The following is a 23,385-nucleotide window of genomic DNA, read 5'->3' as shown; positions in this document are numbered from 1 at the left end:
GGTAAAATGGGATAAATTATTTCCACCAATCAGTGACTCGGAAACTAAAGGGCATCAATTTAGGATTGACAACAAAAGAACAAAGCAGGAAATTAGGAAACATTTGTTTTTTTAAGGCAGATGATTGTTAGGACCAGAAACTGTGGTAGAAGCAACATCCGTACTATATTTTAAAAGGGAAGTGGATATATTTTTGAAAAAGAAATATTCACAAAAGAGAGTGGGTTAAGGACAGGGCATTAGGATTAAGGGATGGCTGTCTCAGAGAGCTGTGATGCTTCCTTCTGCACTGTAAAATTGTTTGATTCTATGAGTTACACTTAACAAACCAAAAATATATTAATATCAGGTTAGACCTGTTTCTCCCAGGAATAATTTAGAAGTGTGGACAAGAGTTAGCACCCATCCTGTTAACACTAATTAACAAATTCACTGCACCTAGGCGCACAGCTGTGCACTCCAAGTCAAATGTTTTCAGCAAATTAAACCCTTTAGTATTTCTAAACTACAGGGAAAATTATTTCTAGCCGGTGCATGAAATGAATTCATCTTCACTGTTCTTTGTTGAAGTTTAAACTTTCTACCTGAAGCGAAAAATGTGTTGCATAAAAATAAAGAATTTGTCAGTTGAAAAAGTACGCATCTTTTAAAATAATTTATCTCACATTAAAAGAGATTGCTCGATGAAAAGACGAAGTGAAATGATTCCAAACCCATCTCAGAGATAAGCCTACATTTCCCATGCAGTGTCCGTGTTGTCTGCTGGGAAAAAAATAAGGACATTTCTGCCCCTCTGAATTGTTTTTAAGCTTCCAATTGCCATTGTGGCAGATATGACCATTAAACTTTGGCCAGCCTTCAAGTGCAAAACCAGTTTTGTCAGGCTCTCCAGCCTATAGAAGTCAATCTGACCTGGTTATTCAGAGGGTCAAAGCCAGGGTGGCAGACCACAGTCAGAACCTGTGAAGCTGGAATTTTGCAGTAAGTCACATCACTTGCGTTAGGAGATTTTTGCTGCCTTTGGCAGCAAAGTCCCTATGTAGAAGCAACCTTGGAACCCCTGACCTCACAGCATTGAGGGAGCACGTTCACCACACACATCTCAGCAGTTCAGGAATGTTCAGTTCCACCACCACATTGTCAAAGGCAACTTGAGCCTTTATATTACCTTGCTCATGTGAGGAATAAAGAGCTGTGTTTATCCGATGTCTTACGTCACTCAGAAAAGTAACATATTTACAAGTGCTTTTTCTGTTACAAAGGCAAATGCAGAAGCTAGTCCACATCAAACTCCCACAAACAGTATTAACGCGAATGACTAGATAATCCATCTTTGATGATGTTTGAATGTTGACCAAAACACCAGGAGAGCTCCTTGTTCTTCTTCAGATAGTATAGTGGGATCTTTGATAACACCATACTCAAAGTCATACAATAATCAGCACCTGATTTGACACCTCATGCAACGGTGAACCTAGTTAACGTAGAGAGGTTACACATTCTTAGCAGTTAACTAGAATCTGTTGAGTCTGTTCTTGTTTGCCCTGCTAAATAGAAGGCCTCTTGTAAATTGTGGCCCCAGGTTGGTCAAGGCGGTGGGGCAACAAGGCATCTTACCTAAAAGAAATGAGAGTGTCAAGATGTATAGAAAAATGGGTGGCAAATGGGGTTGAAGTACAGATCATGATGTAATAGAATACCATATCAGGTTCGAGGGGCTGAATGGCCTCCTCCCGTTCCTATGTTCCAAGTACATCTTCAATCCGTTCTCATCAAGTTCCATAGGTAATGCTTTTCCGGAAAGGAAGTCAGCTCAAACACAAAAGGCTCGACACATCAACTGTGTTTTTAGCTAAGGAAAGCACAAGTGTGTTAATTTTATTAACAATGTTTCCCTTTCATACTCATTATAACAGATAATACCCTGCCATTGTTATCATTTTTTTCATACCTTTGGTTTCTGTTCATTTTTCTCATTAAAAGAATAAGAAACTCTCAGGATTTCAGGTAAGGATTTTGATCAGAGACCTCATGAGCCACTATTCCTAATTTATTGCTTCATTTGTGACTGCTGATAGAGCAAGCCAAATTTATTCTGATTTGCACAACCTGTGCCCATGTCTTGACAATGACTAATTATAACCTGCTTTAAAATAATGAAAGTGTCTTAAAGTGTCTAAATGTAATTTGTTACAAAAACATGTGGCACGGTGTATTATCCCAGCTCAGAGAAGGCTGATTGATTAGATAACATAGGGCATCAAAGAGTCTTTAAACATTACAAATGGATGGCCAGTCCTGTCCAAAGGTGCACTGGGAAACAATGCTTCTTTTTTTCCCCCCTCTCAGTATTCCCCTGTAATCTCTGTGAGGTTTCTACAAACTCTCCATTGCAGAATGAACCTTCAAGGTAATGTGCAAGGAGCAATCACTGTGTTTGAACAAAGTAAATGCAAAAACATGCTGTTTTAATAGATTTGATTGGGCTTCATTTGAAACAGAACACCTTCATGCCAATACAACAGGAACATATAATGAGACGATTGAATTAAGTCATGCCCTGAGAATGCTTAATTTAATTATTCTCTAGTTTTGCACAAATAAATGCAAGAAAGCTCGAGCCACATTTGGTTGATGCCGAGTAAATAATTATGGATAATATTATATTGGAGGCTTACTTGCCAGGACTTGTGGCACTATGATTGCATATTAATGACAGATGTGTTAGTTGTTTCTGCTCATTATATGTTCTATTTATACATAACTGGAATGTACTTCAGTCTTTACAGCAGTGCATGAACCAAGTAATTCAATTCACAAAACACCCTTCACACAATTAAAAACAGGGAGATAAATTCTACACCACCGTGCACAGGCACACTTTATGAGCTGCACTGTGCCTTCTGCCAGTTGCTGAGTGTGTTAGTTTATGGCATGTGCCACATTTGATATGAATATCTCCAGTCACATTGTGAGGAGGTCTTGCAGTGCAGTGGGTAGTGCACCTGCCTCTGCGTCAGAAGCTCTGGGTACAAGTCCCACTCCAGGACTTGATGACCAACGAAGGTGTGTTCAAAATGTGGCTCAAGCAGGTGACTATCAACTTGTGGATCCTTCCAACGTGTGAAAGTGGTAGTGATTCCTGGCCACCTATGTGATGGAAATAAATTGGTCCCTCTACCATCAAGAGTTGCCACAGCAACTCAGACTCCTTAGAAGGTTGGATGGCTAGTGTGGAATAGGTTGGTGCCAACAGCATAAGGTTTGATCCCCATTCTGACTGGGGTGAATTTGGGACTGGCCTACCTGTGGTGGAGATTGCAGTGTTGTGGGTTGGGCTTGACTTCAGTTGTATTGTACCTGTAATTTCATTTTATGTCAGAATGACATCAAGTGCCACGTAGTATGGTTAAAGGTGGCAGGTTCTCCTCCCTTCCCTGAAGGGCATTAATGAACCAGTTATTTTTTTCTTTATGACAATCTTGCAGCTTTAATTGCTATTATTTTTGACACCGTCTCACAGATTGCCAGGGTTGAATCCAATTGTAACATTTGATGTGATTGGATTTGAACTTGAGCCTCTGAGTTTTCAGTCCAGTACTGTCACCACTGCCCTACCATTGCTGTAAAGAAACCATTTTGTCACATGACGATTTAAAATACTATTCTGGATTTGGAGCAAATGGGACTTAAAATGTTAATATTCTGAAGCAGCTTGAATAATGGTGCAGTGTATTAATAGCTGCTATTTGGTCATTCATTTCACTGACTTTCCAAAATTTAATGGCTACCAATGATGGGTGTGTTGTGGAAAAGGGGGGATGTATAGATGTTGTAATCATTCCAGAAAGTTCATATGTAATAAGCATTTCTATGATAAATTACCTTCTAGTTGACAGGCAGTTTACAGATTCCCATCAGGGCAACTGTGGATATAAGTCAGAGATGTCTATTGTTATTCCTCAAGGCACCTTGATTTGCTCGTAAGAACGCTTCACCATAAGAGTTTATACACCAATAACAAAAAAAGGTATCTTTTGCCCTTGCTTTGTCCCCACTGCACCTTGGGCTCTTAACTTTACCTACAGATCTTAACTGAGAGCATGCAAGATAATAGGCAAACATCACCGAGTGTCAGGGATGTTGTATGCCATTTTGCCTAGCAACATCATTTAATCTTGAGAACTCTAGATTCAAATCAATGGTATGTTTACAGAAGGAGTGACCGGTGGTTGATGATGGTAGCATTGTCTTGCATCTACAATATAAAAATAAGTTGGAATCATTAAGGTTGGAATCATTCCTTCTCCTGCCATCCGCATTATCAGTGGCTCAGAGCTTGCATAAAGGCATCAGCCCATTATTGTACCACATCTGTTATTTGCAGACATTACAATCTCATGTGTGCTCCATTTAAGCATCCTACTCAGCTGATGCTCACTTGTATGACAGCACAATGCACCCAAAACAGAAACAGCAAAACATGTACGTCTCAAATGTGACTGACACAACTGAGCCATTTCTAGTGGCAGCGTAAATAGAACAGAATTCAGCCTGCAGGGTTTGGTCTGAAATAGTGCAGGAAGCACCAAGTCCCAATTCCCAGTCTAGTGTCAAAAACACATTCCTGACTGCAACGTCAGTAGAGCTGGTTCCATTTAGATTGATAGGCTCTCAGTGGGATCCTCCACTACTGGGCTCCATGCATCCTTCACAAACACATGCCCTCCGTGACCCTAGCACATGCACAGATGCTGACTACATCAGTACATTCCTACAGAATGAATGTACAACAGGAGAGGCTGCTGGAATACAAAATGTGATTGCAATCCACTGACAGCCGTCATTGTACTGTCTCGGAAATAATCCCGATATAAAACCTACCTGAGTCAAGGTTACTTTATCACAATCAAGAACAGTGAAGTCAGAAATTATAACAGGCCTGACCGACGGCAGGGGCGAGAAGCGGGTCCCGAGCCTGCATTAGTAAAGGTTGCTTTACAACCTTACCACAGGTGGCCTCCTAGCTGCCCCCCCTGTGGCTCACCATCCATTTAGGGATGGCAGGCAGGCTCCTGATGCTGCTGACCCAATCAGGGGGTCAGCAGCTCTGAAGCCTTGGCAGTGCCAGTGGGAGAGCTGGTCACGACTTAGGCACGCAGGAGAGTTCAGGAGTTCAGACAGGTAAGTCTAAGAAAATATTCGGGGGGCCAGGTGGGAGGGGAAAATCCCCCTTGGGGAGATCAGTGGGGTCATGAGTGGACCTTCCCTCTCGGCGGCCACCCGTTTGGGCTATCGAGCCTTCAGCTCCGATTCCTCCCCACGCTGCTGCAGGGAACCCACCACCATTTGGTGGGCTCCTCACGTGGCCCCATGAAATGTCCCCAAATTGGGCCTTTAACAATGCCAATCAGCACTCCGCTATTTCATTGGTATCTCTGCGCCTGCGTTCCTGTCACCCGGGGGCCAGAGAAATTCAGGTCTATGTTACATTAATAAGGTGGATCGGCATGAACTGGTGATCTAGTGTGTAACGTAAAGAGGTTATTCCATGAGGTGTTAGACACCTTAGAAGCAATTCTGGGCCAGCAAACTAGTCCTGACCAGGCAATGTAATTTTTCAGCTGAAGCCAGATTGATTTGTTGTAAATGCCCCTCTAACATATGTTATGCCCAGGTGAGAAAGGGTGAACTGGCTCCCCTCTATTCAACCTTCTCAGCTGGTCACAAATTTCACGGGGATGTGCCTTCTCCAAATCAGAATGTATTTAACTGTTTAAACTGTGAGCAATAAGGAGCCAATCAAACAATGTTTTCTTGAGTCAAAGAAAGAGCAAATTTATTAACCACTAAACTGGAGGGGAAAATATTAAAAACACGAGGTCTCACACACAGGTATCAGAAGTAATGGAAGTTAGAATCTAATAGAGTCGGCTTGATTGGCACCACATCCACAAACATTCACTCCCTCCACCGTGCACTATCTACAAGATGCGCTGTAGGAATTCACCAAAGCTCCTTCAACAGCGCCTTCCAAACCCGCGACCACTACTATCTAGAAGGATAAGGGCAACAGACACATGGGAACACCACCACCTGGAAGTTCCCCTCCAAGTCACTCACCATCCTGACTTGGAAACATATCGATGTTCCTTCACTGTCGCTGGGTCAAACTCCAGGAACTCACTTCCTAACAGTACTGTGTGTGTACCCACAATATGTGTACTGCAGTGGTTCAAGAAGGCAGCTCACCACCATATTCTCAAAGGCAACTCGGGATGGGCAATAAATGCTGGCCCAGCCAGCGACACCCACATCCCATGAATGAATTTTTTTTTAAAAATAGAAAAAAGCTAAAACAATATATGGTTAAGTGTCCTTTGACTGTACTTGAAGCATAGGTTTTTAAATGTCGCGGCTGATTGGATTAGCTGGTTTTGTGGATGTGGCCAGATGTAGAAGATGTTGCAATTATTATGAGATCTTGGTTCGTTGGTAGGCTTCTAGTAGTGTCGGGTAATACGCTTGTTGCACAAGAGAGCGCGGGAGAGGGCAGCAGCCCTCAGCCTGTTTCCCCTGCTGAAAGACTTCTTGCTAAACTCTTTGCAGTGGCTGTAACTTGGCCTTGAAATATTCCACCCATCGTGTATTTCTGTAAGGGTTTGGGTCTGTCTGTAGCAGCCATTGTTTCAATAACCAGCACTTTGCATTTTAATGTCTATTCCTTAGACAGTTACAAGTTTTGACGGGTCTCTGAATTATAGGAAATGTCTCTCTCTCCAGGCTCCACTGAGAGTGGTTTGTTTGTTTTTCACACCTTTCCTTGAATAGTTTGTTCTGTCTCATTTCAAATTACAACATTCCCAGTCAGCTGAAAGTTGAAATATATAAATTGTCAAAAATAAAGGGGCATAGCCTTGTGACACATAGTAGGTGCAATGTTTTGTTTTATTTTGTATTACTTAAAAGCAACCTGTCACAAACCTGTTTTCCAAACTCTAAATCATTCAATACTTCAAATCATTATAAAGCTACAAGGTGAGTTTCTTTCTGTAGTAAGAGAGCATCAAGTTCTGAAATGTATTGTAAAATGTATGAGACCAAAACATTCCACTGAAATGCACTCAAAAGTTAAAATACTCTGAACTGCAACAAATATTGTAAAGTCTAGTCTTGTTTGTGAGATCAAACATGGCAAAGTTAACACATAGTCAGCTATTTAACCACATATTTACCAAGCTTTACTGGCACATAAAACTCATCAATAAGAAGTTTCTGATATACTTTGTTCTGCTGTAATCATGATAAAAGCCTTTTTAGTCAATCAGCTTGAGAACAGGTAACCTGCACATTACAAAACCTACAGGTGTCAGCTGTGGTTCAGTGTTAGACCTCTCACTACGAAGTCAGAAGTTTCAAGTCCAACTCCAGAGCTTGAGAAGAAAATTTAGACTGAAATTAGTGCAGTACTGATGGAGTGCTACACTGCCAGAGGTGTCATCTTTCAGATGCGAAGGCCCCTCTTGCTCAAATAGGAGATGGTGGATGTCGGGTAGACGTAAATGAGCCTGTGGCACTGTTTCAAAGGACAGTGGCATTCTTCCCTGTGTGTTGACCAATGTTTATCCCACAATCAATCTTGCTAACATTGATTGTCTGCAGTGTGGGATATAGCTGTGTGTTGTGTTTGTACATAATAACAGTGACCACATTTCAAAAGTTCTTCATTGGCTGTGAAGCACTTTGGAATGTCCAGAGATCATAAAAGATATCATATAAATATGGCTTATTTCAATCTTTATATTACTTGCACGTGACAACAAAGACCATAGTTTGGGGAAAAGTGTGACCCTTGCACAGTGATTAATATTCAAATATTTTCATTGCAATGATCAATTATTCATTGTAATGTCCCCTTCATTTCACTCAACAGCTTGTAGAAATTTCCTTTTGATTTATAGGTTAGCTTTTGAAAGTTGCTTCATCTTTAACTGAGCTGTGAGGGTAAAATGAAGTAAATAGAGTGGGAGGAGGCTTGTGTAGGGCTTATGTCACCAGCATAGACTGAATGTGGGCTGAATGGCCTATTTCTGTTCTGTAGATTCTATGCCTGACTTCTTGGAGGTCTACAGGAACATTTCAGTAATGGATAAGGATAAAGAATATCCTTCTGCTTCAAATTTGTTTCTAGAAACATGCTGTCCACAACCTGAAATTGTCGAAAGAAAAATGGACTTGCTTTCTGCCCACGATCATAATGAATGGCAGAGTGGGCTCAAATGGCCTACTTTTTTTTATTATGTTCTAATGCACCTAAACTCCAGGGGTTAACACCATGGCAACAACCCTGTATACCTTGCTAGATGATATCAGACTGCAATGTTTAAAAGGTACCTGATCTAAAGATGTCTATTTTGTATCTGAAAACCCTCCCATATGGCGATGCAGATACATTAGGTGCTGGTTGCAAATTAGTACAGATCCTATTTCTGATCAGGAATCCCCATAAAGTAGCAAAAAGAGCTGTATCTAATCTGCAATATCTATAAAGCAGTGCTTTAAAAAGTCTCTAATCCTTTGGAACTGTAACTAACCAGTGCCCTGCATGTTCTACCACTTTCCTGAGCTTTTCGTAATTGAGTACAAAGCCCTGCTACCACTTTATTGCTTTTTTTCTGCAGCTGTCATCAGATAGAGTTTTAAGAAAAATTTTATCTGCAACTCATAAAACTTTAAATTTGATGTCGAGGATATGTTCCCCAACAGGTTCAATTTACAACGCCTCGTTCATGTTTTTCCCCTTCCAATTGTCTCAATGGCTCACAGCCCCTTCTCTGGAGACTCAAGTCAGTTCTAGGAATACTCTCTGTAGTCTATGCTTTACTCAAATGACCACTGATTACATGTGAGTCTGGATCCTGTCTTCACCCACTACGTGATTTTTCCTCTTTCTCGCCAAGAGTGTTGGGGATACTGGTATATCAGCCCCTAATTTATTTTGTTGTGCAAACTCAGCACTAATCAGAGAATAAAGAATACTTCCTTGTCAGTTTCAGTATCAGATGCCTGGAGCAATTGGATCATCCGTGGGATTGTGCTATTGGATCTTTATCCCCATTTTGATCCCTGCTGACTTGATGGTCCTCGCAGCTCAGATTTCTGACAAGAGGATGAATGAATGAATGAATGGTGTTGCCCAAAGTGAATCTTGGTACTTGTTGAATACAGGAACACAACTACCCAGGCAGGAGCTAGAACTCGATTCTGCAGTTTGTGTGGGTATATCAGCCAAGGCTAAAACTGGGAATACTCCACGGAACTTTCAAAGGAACATATTCTACTTTACATAGGATTACATAGGGTTATATGCCCCAATTTGGTGTCATCTGTGAAGTTAGAAAAAGTGTTTTTGATTCCAAAGTCCAAATCGTTTATGTAAATTGTGAGCAACAATGGTTCTGGCGCTGGTCCTTATGTCAAGGGTGATAGGAGTTTATAGGATAGCCTCATATAAACTGAGTATTGGTATTTTTTCCAGTGTCCTGGCTGATATTTGTCTCTCAAAAGCATCATTAGAACAGATTATCTGGTCATTAGGCTATAGGAAACTACAGGCCAATTAGCTTAACAGCTGTCATAGGGAAAATTATAGAGCTATTATTAAAGATGTTATGGCAGGCCACTTAGAAAAATTCAAGGCAATCAGGCAGAGTCAACATGGTTTTGTGAAAGGAAAATCATGTTTAACCAATTTATTGGAGTTCTTTGAAGGAGTCACGTGTGTTGTGGTTAAAGCAGAACTGGTGGACGCACTGTACTTAGATTTCCAGAAGGCGTTTGATAAGGTGCTACATCAATGATCATTGCAGAAAATAAAAGCTCATGCTGTAGTGGGTAATATATTGGCATGGATAGAAGATTGGCTAGCTAACAAAAAGCATAGAGTAGGCATAAATCAGTCTTTTTCTGGTTTTCAGATCCCTGTGGTGTGCCACAGGGATCAGTGCTGGGGCCTCAACTTTTTTTTACAATTTACACAAAAGACTTGGATGAAGGGACCGAAGGTATGGTTGCTAAATTTGCCGATGACACAAAGATCGGTAGGAAAGTAAATTGTTGAGAGGACTCTAAGGGCTGGGACTTTCCAGCCTCCCCTGTGGTGGGGCTGACGAGCCATTGAAATCTGCATTCACATTGGTGGGACCATCAGCATGAGGGGCTGGAAAACTTTGGCCAAGGAGTCTGCAAAGGGCCATAGATATGTTAAGTGAGCGGGCAACGATCTGGCAAAATGGGATATAATGTGGGCAAATGTGAAATTGCCCATTTTGGCAGGAAGAATAAAAAAGAAGCTTATTATCTAAATGGTGAGAGATTGCAGAGCTCTGTGTTTTGGAGGGACCTGGGTGTCCTAGTGCATGAATCACAAAAAGCTAGTATGCAGGTACAGCAAGTAATTAGGAAATCTAATAAAATGTTATCATTTATTGCAAAGGGAATTGAAAACAAAAGTAGGGCTGTTATACTTCAGTTGTCCAGGGCATTGGTGAGACCACATCTGGATTACTGTGTACAGTATTGGCCTCCTTGTTTATGGAAGGATGCAAATGCATTAAAGCAGGTTTACTAGACTAATACCAGGAGCGGGCGGAATGTCTTATGGGAAAAGGTTGGACAGGCTAGGCTTGTATCTACTGGAGTTTAGAAGAGTAAGAGGTGACTTGATAGCAGCCTTTAAGATCCTGAGGTGTCTTGACATGGTGGATTTGGAGAGGATGTTTCCTTTTGTGGATGAATCTATAACTAGGGGTCACTGTTTAACAATAAGGTGTCGCCCATTTAAGACAGAGTTGAGGAGATTTTTTTCTCTCAGAGGGCAGTGAGTCTTTGGAACTCTCTTCGTCAAAAGGCAGTGGAAGCAGAGTCTTTGAATATTTCTAAGACAGAGGTAGATGGGTTCTTGATAAACAACGGGGTGAAAGATTATTGGGGATGTGAAGTTGAGGTTACAATCAGATCAGCCATGATCTTATTGAATGGTGGATCGGGCACAAAGGGCTACTTAACTCCTAATTCGCATGTTTGTATTATCTCATTGCTGCGTACAAATTGGCTGCCATGGTTCTTATGTTACAACAACTGACTGTCTTCAGGCATATTTCATTGACTGTAAAGTGCTTTAGGACATCTTGAGATCATGAAAGGCTCTATACTAATGAAAATTCTTGCTTTAAAATAGTGGCTAAATAAAATGTTGGTGACATCCTCAATAATTCTCTTTCAGCGTCTCCTTGCTGAAAAAAAGCAAACTTGTATTAAGAGTGTGGCGTTAGGTACCATCTGAGCACTCTGGCATGATTCAGAGGCATAACACGGGATGCCAGCCCTGAGACGATCATTGTTATGGCTGCATGCAGCTGCAGCAAGTGTGAACTATTGCCCTCAATCTGTCCCCAGGTTTTTCTTGTTGAAACGATCTGGCCCTCGGAGCCCCAGACTGCTGCAAGCTTATTTCCCCCTAAGGAACAATCAGTGCTGACCAGTGTCTGGCCTGTCTTTGTCTGCCGGGCAGGTACCAATCAAGCCAACTGTTGTATTAGAAATGAGAGGAATTCACCGTGTATCGAGCCTAAGCTCCCAGACACAGCCCATTTTAGAAGTCAATTGCGGTGAACACGAGCAGTTATTTCCTGTAACCCAATATTCCTGGGCTGCTTTTCTCACATGTTTAAAGGTTCCCTTATAAGGCTTTTGGCTCAGTATAATGAGCAGAAAGAGGGCTGCCTACTCAGTAACTTAAAAGTTTGTGATTTCCTCTTAAATTACAAAGTATAAGGGAAAGTTAATGGGAAAACAATTCCTTTGTGGTTTTCTAAGCACTGACGCTCATTTTGTTTATATTTTTAACCCATGATTTAGCATTTTGTAGCACAGATTGTGGGAATTAGCAATATGCTATGTCAACACTCAGCCTCCAGCAGTATTTATAACAATTTAACTAAATTCTCCCAATCCCTCTTAATTACAAACTGGTAGCATTACAAAATGTATCAATTAGTAGCTGATTAACAAGTGGGTGTTATTTTAAATCTATGTTATTATTTCCTTACCTTGTACTGCCTGCTCATTTCAGCTCTTTATAATAACCCAATTACTGTAACTTGTGACAGAAATGGGAAGATGTAAATACCTGACAGTCTAAGATCAGTTCGCAGAAAAAATAGCAGCAAGACATTTATTATGTGACTAATCATCGATTGCTGTCGTGGTCTCAAATTGTTATGGTATGAAACCTTTTCAATCCTGTTCTACAGCTGTTCAGCATTACAAAGAAGTCATTTAAAAGTAACAATAAAATTAAATGTGAATCCTAAAGCACTCTTTATTTTAAGAATTCATCTAACTAATAACGCCTTGTATTTATATAGCACATTGAATGTAGAATAACCTCCCAAGGTGCTACACAGAAGATTATGAAGTGATGCTTTTTAAAAGAATGAAGATGGACAATATAAACTAAAATGGCACAATTATATAAGGAATGCAGATGCACAAATCTTTGAAGACAAATTGATAAGACTCTTGCAAAAAAAAAAAGTACAGGATCCTGGCCTTTACATATAGAGGCAAAAGAGTACAAAAATTTGGATGGGAAAAATTGCGGGGAAAAAGCCAGGACAGCTCTTACATAGTTAGCACAGGTTCAATGGGCCAAATGGCCTCCTCTGCTGTGTGAAAGCTAACAGAATGTTATTGTTTATTGTGAGGGGAGTTGAATTTAAAAGTAGGGAAGTTATGCTTAAGTTGTACAGGACCACTGGTGAGACCACATCTGGAGTACTTGTACAGTATTGGTCTCCGTATTTAAGGAAGGATGTAAATGCATTAGAAGCAGTTCAGAGAAGGTTTGCTAGACTGATATCAGGAATGGGCGGGTTGTCTTATGAGGAAAGGTTGAACAGGCTAGGCCTGTATCCACTGGAGTTTAGAAAATTATGGGGCGGCTTGATTGAAACCCTTAAGATCCTGATGCGTCTTGACAGGGTGAATGTGGAGAGGATGTTTCCTCTTGTGGGTGAATCTGTAACTAGGGGTCACTGTTTAAAAATAAGGAGTTGCCCATTTAAGACAGATGAGGAGAAATGTTTGCTCTCAGAGAGCCGTGAGTCTTTGGAACTTTCTTCCTTAAAAGGCAGTGGGAGCAGAGTCTTTGAATATTTTTAAGGTAGAGGTCGATAAATTATTGATAAACAAGGGGGTGAAAATTTATCGGGGATAGTCAAGAGGTTACAATCAGATCAGCTATGATCTTATTGAATGGTGGAGCAGGCTCCAAGGGCCAAATGGCCTACTCCTGCTCCTAATTCATATGCTTGTATTGTAAGAATGGATGTTTTATTTTAATATTTGTGGGGAATATAGTGTTATTCTGTAAAGAAGGCTGGATGTGTGTGTGTGTGTGTGTGTGTGTGAGATTTAATTAAGCTGGGCAGAGGTTGATAGGAGGCTGGAGGTGTTAAGTTTGAGATACAAGTAAGTAAGTTTGATTTGAATATCAAAGGGGAATCAGAGTTACCAAGGAAGATGTTTGTACCTTGCAGGAGTTCATAGGTAAACAAGTAGTGGGAATATGATATTTTATTGACCCAAAAGCAAAGACAAGATGGAAACATGAAAGATCTTATATTTGGAAGAGTTGGAGTTTCAAAGGGGTGTGAGAGCAATGGAAAAGAGATGAAAGGGAAAAATGTATATTAGAGTTACTGTGGATAGCTGGTGATAGCTATTGAGTTAGATAGCTGTTGAGCTAGAGATGCCTGGAGATAGCTGGGGCTGTTTGAGCTGTTGAGATAGCTGGAACACTGGGCTGGGAGAGGATGCAGTTTGACTCACCTATCCAGTCAAGCCAGAAAAGTCTTGGGCTGCAGCAAGCAGTTTAATTCTGAAGTGATTCCACTGCAAAGTGGAAGGGGGTAAAGGTCATGTGGTACACCTTTACTGAAGCTACAGCAGTTTGCCTTGTGTAATATTACTGGATTTCATAATAAAACATCTAAAAGGGAGTGTTGCCTGTAAGATGTTTACTAATTGGTTTGACCAAGTAGAGAGTTTTGGGGAAATGTTTTGTAAGACTAACCTTAATTGTGTAACTGTAATCTTTTAATTTCTATTTTTTGTTAATAAAACTTCTCCTTTTAATTTTTAAAACCCTAAAAGTGTTACTGGAACTCTTACTGCCGAGGCTGGTATGGCTTCTCGGCTTCAGAATACAAAAAAAAAGATTGTGACCCATAAGCCAAGTTTCCCTCTGGGATTCGGTTTGCACAGCAAGTAACACTAGCTGTGGTCGTAACAGTATGCTCATGATTTTATGAACAGTAATGGATCCTGAGCCAAAGAAGCAGGTATTAAGGGGAGCAACCAAAAGCTTGGTCAAAGAGGTTGGCTTTGAGGGTGGAGCTTAATGGAAGGAAGGGAAGTGGATTGATTGGAGAGGGAATCACAGAGCATGGGAGCCAGACTGTTGAAGACATAGGTGGTGTGATAGAAGACAGGCATGTACCAGATGCTGGAGTCAGAAGAACAGATAGCTTGGGTGAGCAGCTGAAGAAGATATTTCAGATAACTCAACAAAAATCAGTTGTGTTAGCCATGAACATTTAAACTGAATGAAAATTCATCATGACATCTATTATTTACTTTTCCAAATGAAAACATCCTCTGTGAATGTTCCATTCTGATTATGCTGTTCATTGATTTAAATTCAGAATCTCATCAGAAAGAGGACATGGGACAAATTTTCCAATTCATGAAGGAACTAGCATTTATATAATGCCTTTCATGGCCTTGTGGATGTTCCAAAGCACTTCATAATCAACAGTGATGTTGTAATGTAGAGAAACGTGATAACCAAGTTGCAATCAGAAAAATCCCTCAAATACCAATGAGGTAAATGACCAGATAATCTTTCTTTAAGTGAAGTTGGTTGAGGGATAAATATTGACCAGGACACCAGGGCATTGCTGCAGGACTTCCTCGGGATAGTGTCCTAGACCCAGCCATCTTAAGCTGCTTCACTAATGACCTTCCTTCCATCAACAGAAGTGGGGATGTTCGCTGATGATTGCACAATGTTCAGCACCATTCATGGCTCCTCAGATTCTAAAGCAGTCCATGTCCAAATGCAGTAAGACCTGGACAATATCCAGGCTTGGGCGACAAGTGGCAAGTAACATTCGTGCCACCCCAGTGCCAGGCAATGATCATCTCCAACAAGAGAGAATCTAACCATCACACCTTGACATTCAATGGTATTACTATCGCTGAATCCCCAATTATCAACATCTCGGGGGTTACCATTGACCAGAAACTGAATTGGACTAGCCATAAAAATACAGTAGCTATAATAGCAGGACAGAGGCTAGGAATCCTGAGGCGAGTAATTCACCTCCTGACTCTTCAAAGCCTGTCCACCATTTACAATGCACAAGCCAAGAGTGTAATGAATACTCTCCCCTTGCCTGGATGAGTGCAGTTCCAACAAGGCTCAAGAACCTTGACACTACCCAGGGCAAAGCAGCCCTCTTGATTAACACCCCTTCCACAAACATTCACTCCCTCCACCACCGACAAACCATGGCAGCAGTGTGTACCATCTACAAGATGCACTGCAGGAACTCACCAAGGCTCCTTAGACAGCACCTTCCAAACCCGCAACCACTACCATCTAGAAGAAGCAGGGCAGCAGATGCATAGGAACACCACCACCTGGAAGTTCCCCTCCCAGCCACACACCATCCTGACTTGGAAATATATCGCCGCTCCTTCACTGTTACTCGGTCACAATCCTGGAACTCCCTCCCTAACAGCACTCTGGGTGTACCTACACCACTTGGACTGCAGCGGTTCAAGAAGGCAGCTCATCACCACCTCCTCAAGGGCAATTAGGGATGGGCAATAAATGCTCGCCTAGCCAGTGATGCCCACATCCTGTGAATGAATAAAAGAAAATAACCCTCCTGACGTTCTTTGAATAGTGCTCTAGGATCTTTTGTATTCAACTGAGAAACCAAACAAAATCTTGGTTTACCCCAATGTTTTGGTATCGAGGATAAGTAGCACTTCATTATTTATTTTGAATATTAATTGCAAGAGACTATTGGCTCATACTAATCCCCTGCTTTCTGGCTCCAGCTCCTCTTCTTTGCTTAAAAGTATTGCATCTAGCACATACCCATTATACATTGGTGTCACAGTTCAACGTGACATACTTTGCAATAGATGCAAAACAGTTTAAAACAAAAACAACAGCAATCATTGACCCACAGCTGGAAATTTGCAAATATTGCTGAAAATAGAGATATATTGCCAAAGCTTTCTGTCTTGTACTCATCAGGACAAACGCAAGAATGTCAAATTTCAAACAATCACAACAATTTATACTACAAGAAAAGAGGGTGCCGATTGGTTGGCAAGTTGACTCTGATTGGCCGAGCCAATCAGCGTCAACTTGCCAACCAATCAGCATCCTTTTCACCTGTGGTCTAAATTGTTGTGATTGTTTGAAATTTGACATCCTTGCATTTGTCCTGATGAGTACAAGACAGACAGCTTTGGCAACGTGTCTCTCTTTTCAACAATAGTCAAGTTCTGCGCTACCAAGTAACTGTTAATTTACAAATAGTTGTGGTTACACTCTGATTGACCTCATCAGTTTATAACTAGCTGCAATCACAAGGATTTGCCTAGTCAGAGTAATGGTGTTAAATGTAAAGAACAGATTCGCTAAGCATAAGATACCACAGGAAATTCAAATAGTTTTTTTTTAGAAAAATTAGCTTATTTTATATGTTATGGAGATAGGGGAATATTAATTTATTGAGATCAACAATAGGCCCCAAGTGTCACAGGAAGATTCTTCATTTTGTTTCAAAGCAGTATATCCTCAGGATACCTTGGTGACACTGCACTAACACTCCATTCCACAGAGAAAGGATACGGCATGGGATTGACGTCTAGGATTTCCTGTCTGCTGAAATGTTGATCTCTGTCAGCTTGTTAGAAGTAGTGACTAGATGAAAGTGAATATAGGTCGATTTTTAATAAGGGTTTTGAATGGCTGTCTTTTAGGCATTTTACGCCAGTTATACTTCAGCTTTAGACCTAGCATAGAGCTGTATTCTTTTTGATCCAGAACTGAGCTTCTGACCCATATCTGCTCCATGTTAAAGGGGCTATGTAAATGCAAGTTAGAGTTACTATATTCAATTGAAATGCTATTCCAAAAGTGTAGTGCAACTATCCTGGATTGCTCCCAAAATGTTTAATATTTGAATAAATAAACCTAGTGAAATGTTTGTTTCATGTTTCTGTCTGGTTTGACTACAGTCCAGCTTGAGTAGAACTTCAAGTCCGTTTGGTTTTGGATTATGTGTCAAACATGTTGGATAGTGTGTGAAGGCTGAGTTTCTGATGTGCACTGCTAATGGTACAAGCCCTGGATTAAATGAGTGTGGGTGAGAAAATGTTATGCTTCCCCACTGCACAAATTAATTGGGGAAAATCCCTGTGAGACCTCACAAAATCTGTAGAAAACCTCTCAGGTTACCCAAAGGTGCACCATTAGAACCATAGAGAGGGTACAGCACAGAAAGAGGCCATTCAGCCTTACCATGTCTGCGCTGGCTGAAAAAGAAAACATAAAAAACAAGCTGCCCATTTTAACCCCACCTTCCAGCGCCTGGTCCATAGCCTTGCAGGCTCCAGCACTTCAGGTGCAGATCCAGGTCCCTTTTAAGTGAGTTGAGGGTTTCTGTCCCCACCACCAAACCAGGCAGCGAATTCCAAACACCTACCACCCTCTGGTGAAGAAGCTTTTCCTCATGTCCCCTCCAATCCTTCTACCAATCACCTTAAATCTGTGCCCCTGGTAATTGACCTCTCTGCTAGAGGAAACAGGGCATCCCTGTCCACCCTGTCTAGGCCCCTCTAATCTTGTACATTTCAATTAAGTCATCTCTCAGCCTCCTCTATTCTAAGGAAAACAACCCGAGCCTTTCCAACCTTTCCTCAGTTGCAATTTTGAAGCCCTGGCGACATTCTTGTAAGCCTCCAGAGCACATATGTCCTTCCTGTAATGTGGTAACCAGAACTGTACACAAAATTCCAGCTGTGGCCTAACCAGCATTTTATGCAATTCCAGTATTACATCGCTACTTTTGCATCCTGTACCTCACCCAATAAAGGAAAGCATTCCATATGCTTTCTTTACCACCTTATCCACCTGTCTGGCACCTTCAGGGATCTGTGGACTTGCCCTCCAAGATCGCTCACTTTCTCTACCCCTCCCAATATCTTCCCATTTATTGTGCATTCCCTAGCTTTGTTTGCCCTCTCCAAACGCATTACCTCACCTCACACCTCTCTGGATTTAATTCCATTTGCCACTTTTCCACCCACTCAACCAAACTATTGATATCACTCTGGAGTCGATAGTTATCCTCTTCAGTGTCAACTATGCGGCCAATTTTTGTGTCATCTGCAAATTTCCCAAACCTGCCTCCCACATTTAAGTCCAAATCATTAATATATACAACAAACATCAAGGGACCCAACATTGAGCCCTGTGGATAGTCTTCAAAGAACTATTGCATAGCTTACAGCACCTGTACATTTCTTCAAGGTGCAAAAACCCAAAACAAGTCAGTCAACCGTGGCTGACAAAGGAAGTTAAGGATTGTATAAGATTTTTTAAAAAGGCTTATAAAGTTGCCAGAAATAGCAGTAAACCTGAGGATTGGGAGGTCTTTAGAATACAGCAAAGGAGGGCCAAGAAACTGGTAAAGAAAGGGAGAATAGAATATCAATGCAATCTTGCAAAAAACATAAAAACAGACTGTAAAAGTTTCTATAGGTATGTAAAAAGGAAACGTTTGGCTAAGAAACATGTGGGTCCATTACAGGCAGTATCAGGAGAATCCATAATGGGGAAGCTAAATGATTACTTTCTGTCTGTTTTCACTGAGGAAGATACAGGAAATCTCCCAGATTTAGAGATCCAAGGGACTAGGGAGAATGAGGAGTTGAAGGAAATTAGTATAAGTAAGAAGGTTGTATTGGAGAAATTAATGGGACTGCAAGTTGATAAGTCCCCGGGACCTGGTATTCTGCATCCCAGAGTGTTGAAAGAGGTTGCTCTGGAGATAATGGATGCATTGGTGATCATCTTCCAAAATTCTATAGATTCTGGAATGGTTCCTGAAGATTGGAAGGTAGCAAATGTCACCCCACTATCTAAGGAGGGAGGGAGAGAGAAAACAGGGAACTACAGACCTGTTAGCCTTACGTCAGTAGTAGGGAAAATGCTAGAGTCTGTCATTAAGAATGTGATAAATGGATACTTGGATAATCATGATCTGACTGGGCATAGCCAGCATGGATTTGCTATTGGGAAATCATGTTTGACAAACTTGTTGGAGTTTTTTGAGGATGTTACTAACAAAATTGATAAAGGAGAGTGGATTTTCAGAATGCTTTTGATAAAGTCTCCCACAGGAGGTTGATTAACAAAATAAAAGCACGTGGGATAGGAGGCAATATACTAGCATGGATTAAGGATTGGCTAACAGGCAGAAAACAGTGAGTAGGAATAAACAGGTCATTTTCACATTGGCAGGCTGTGACTAGTGGGATATAGCAATGACTAATACTTGGGCCCCAGCTGTTCACAATATATATCAATGGTTTGGATGTGAGGACCAAATGTCATATTTCCAAGTGTGCTGATGACACAAAACTAGGCAGGAATGTGTGTTTTAAGGAAGCTGAAAAGCAGTTTCAGGAGGATCTGGACAGACTCAGTGAGTGGGCAAAAACATGGCAGATGGAATATAACGTGGAAAAATGTGAGGTTATCCACTTTGGTAGAAGGAACAGGTGTGCAGAGTATTTCCTAAATGGTAAGAGATTAGAAAATGTAGATGTACAAAGGGACCTGGGTTTCCTTGTCCATAAGTCACTGAAGGCTAACATGCAGGTACAGCAAGCTATTAGGAAGGCTAATGGAATGTTAGCCTTTATCGCAAGAGGATTTGAGTGCAGGAGTAATGAAGTCTTGCTTCAGTTGTAGAGAAGCTCGATTAGACCATACCTGGAGCACTGTGTGCAGTTTTGGTCCCCTTACCTCAGAAAGGATATTATTGCTATAGAGGGAGTGCAACGAAGATTCACCAGACTTGTTCCGATGATGGTGGGACTGCCTTATGAAGAGAGATTGGGGGAACTGGGCCTGTATTCTCGAGAGTTTTGAATAATGAGAGGTGATCTCACTGAAACCTACAAAATACTTAAAGGAATAGGCAGGGTAGATGCAGCTAAGATGTTTCCCCTGTCATTTTACGTGTTCCCCCCAACCCCTGCTCGCCGACCTCAATATCCTGCCCTAAATCTAGAGTTGCAGCTCCTCTGGTTGGGCTTGTTATGTGCTGGCTAAAAATGTTCTCTTGAATGCAGTTTAAGAATTTTGTGCCCTCGGTGCCTTTCACCCTGTTCATCTCCCAGTTGATATTAGGGTAGTTGAGGTCCTCAACTATTATTTCCCTATTGTTTTTGCACTCAGAGATTTGCCTACATGTTTAGTCTTCTATCTCCCTCTCACTACTTAGGAGTCTATAATACACTCCGAGCAGTGTGGCTGCCCCTTTTTTATTCCCGAGCTCAACCAATACGGCCTCATTTGATATTAAAACAGAAAATGCTGGAAAAACCCAGCAGGTCTGACAGCATCTGTGGAGCGAGAAACAGAGTTAATGTTTCAAGTCCGTATGACTCTTCTTTAGAGCTAAAGAAAAGTAGAAAGTGATGGAATTTGTACTGTGTAAGGGGAGTGTAGAAGGTAAAGCAGAATAGAAGGTCAGTGATAAATGGGGGCTAAGGGAAAATTGACAAAAATGTCATGGATACAAGACAAAGGGAGTGTTAATGGTAGTGGTAAGGGTTGAAGAAGGTGCTTACACTGTACAAATTCCATCACTTTCTACTTCTCTTTAGCTCTGAAGAAGAGTCATAAGGGCTCGAAACGTTAACTCCATTTCTCGCTCCACAGATGCTGTCAGACCTGTTGAGTTTTTCCATCATTTTCTGTTTTTATTTCAGATTTCCAGCATCCAAAGTGTTTTGCTTTTACCTTAGGCCTCACTCGATGATTCATTTAGTATATCATCCCTCCTTGCAGCTGTAATTGACTCTTTAACCAATAATGCTACACCCATACCTTTTTTTATTCCCCCCTCTATCCTGTCTGAAAACTCTACATCCAGGAATGTTGAGCTGCCATTTCTCTTTTATTCATTCATGGGATGTGGGCATCACTGCCTAGGCCAGCATTTATTGCCCATACCTAATTGCCCTTGAGAAGGTGGTGGTGAGCTGTCTTCTTGAACCGCTGCAGCCCCTATGGTGTAGGTACACCCACAGTGCTGTTAGGGAGGGAGTTCCAGGATTTTGACCCAGTGACAGTGAAGGAGCAGCGATATATTTCCAGGTCAGGATGATAAGTGGCTTGGAGGGGAACTTCAAGGTGGTGGTGTTCCCATCTATCTGCTGCCCTTGTCCTAGATGATAGTGGTCATGGGTTTGGAAGTTGCTCTAAGGAGCCTGAGTGAATTCCTGCAGTGCATCTTGTAGATGGTACACACTGCTGCTACTGTGCGTCGGTGGTGGAGGGAGTGAATGTTTGCAGATGGGATGCCAATCATGCAGGCTGCTTTGTCCTGGATGGTGTCAAGGTTCTTGAGTGTTGTTGGAGCTGCACTCATCCAGACAAGTGGAGAGTATTCATCACACTCTTGGCTTGTGCATTGTAAATGGTGGACAGGCTTTGAAGAGTCAGGAGGTGAGTTACTCACCGCAGGATTCCTAGCCTCTGACCTGCTCTTGTAGCCACAGTATTTATATGGCTAGTCCAGTTTAGTTTCTGGTCAATGGTAACCCTCAGGATATTGATAGTGGGGGATTCAGCGATGGCAATTGAATGTCAAGGCGTGATGGTTAGATTCTCTCTTATTGGAGATGGTCAATCCCTGGCACTCGTGTGGCATGAATGTTACTTGCCACTTGTCAGCCCAAGCCTGGATATTGTCCAGATCTTGATGCATTTGGACATGGACTGCTTCAGTATCTGCGAATGGTGCTGAACATTGTGCAATCATCAGTGAACATTCCCACTTCTGACCTTATGATGGAGGGAAGGTCATTGATGAAGTAGCTGAAGGTGGTTGGGCCTCGGACACTACCCTGAGGAACTCCTGCAGTGATGTCCTGGAACTGAGGTGATTGGCTTCCAACAACCGCAACCATCCTCCTTTGTGCTAGGTATGACCCTAACTAGTTGAGAGTCTTGCCCCTGATTCCCATTGACTCCAATAATAAAAACAGTAAATGCTATAAAAACCCAGCGGGTCTGTCAGCATCTGTGGAGAGGAAAACAGAGTTAAGGTTTCGAGTCTATATAACTCTCCTTCAGAGCTCTGAAGAAGAGTCAAATGGACTTGAAACATTAACTCTGTTTCCCTCTCCACTGATGCTGACAGACCCGCTGGGTTTTTACAGCATTTTCTGTTTTTATTTCAGATTTCCAGCATCTGCAGTATTTTGCTTTTATCCCATTGACTCCAGTTTTGCTAGGGCTCCTTGATGCCACACTCAGTCAAATGCGGCCTTGATGTCAAGGGCAGTCACTCTCAGTTGGCCTCTGGAGTTCAGCTTTTTTGTCCATGTTTGAACCAAGGCTGTAATGAAGTCAGGAGCTGAGTGGCCCTGGCGGAACTCAAACTGGGCATCAGTGAGCAGGTTATTGCTAAGCAAGTGCCACTTGATAGCACTGTTGATGACCCCTTCCATTACTTAACTTTACTTCCCTCTTGTTTGTGTTTCTTAATTAAATTTAAGTAGCTACTTCTTGGAAAATAATAGTTTTTTCTCATTTTCAGCTATTTAAGGGCGTTCTCTAACAGCAATTTCTCACCAGCCAAGGAGCTTACAGGCCGGGGTTTTTCCTTCATTGGACGGGCTCAGCGGGAGCGGTCAGGGAGCTGACCGCCACCCACGACGGGGGCCGGACCGCGATTCCACGCTGGTGGGCCAATAATGCAAGTTTACGTGTGCATGCAGGTAGGCACAGGAAAGCTCCCTGAGGCACAGAGCTGCCTCAGCGAGATGAAGGTATGAAAAATTAAAAATAAAGGTTTTTAAAATGTTATAAAACATTTTCCCCCATTGTGGCTCTGCCACATGAGCCAGGGAAACGTTATTAATGAAATGTTAACATTTTTATTTTATTTTTATTTGCTGTTGGAAACCTCATCCCGCCCGTGGATGAGGTTTCCT

At 41.7% G+C, this 23,385-nt stretch overlaps 1 long non-coding RNA gene across 1 annotated transcript; it reads right to left on the bottom strand.

Moving 5' to 3' along the window:
- Nucleotides 1-1,540: 1,540 nt before the first annotated feature.
- On the bottom strand, nucleotides 1,541-23,144 carry LOC144668185 (uncharacterized). Its single transcript, XR_013573444.1, has 3 exons — nucleotides 23,024-23,144; nucleotides 3,886-3,926; nucleotides 1,541-1,617 (listed from the first exon to the last, which is right to left on the bottom strand). It is a non-coding gene; the product is annotated as an uncharacterized LOC144668185 (long non-coding RNA).
- Nucleotides 23,145-23,385: the final 241 nt, after the last annotated feature.

The sequence above is a fragment of the Cetorhinus maximus genome, chromosome 26 (assembly GCF_964194155.1).
Source record: "Cetorhinus maximus chromosome 26, sCetMax3.hap1.1, whole genome shotgun sequence".
In the NCBI taxonomy this organism is placed as follows: domain Eukaryota; kingdom Metazoa; phylum Chordata; class Chondrichthyes; order Lamniformes; family Cetorhinidae; genus Cetorhinus; species Cetorhinus maximus.
The sequence above is the reverse complement of the archived record's forward strand: the minus strand, read 5'-3'. Positions and strand labels throughout refer to the sequence as shown.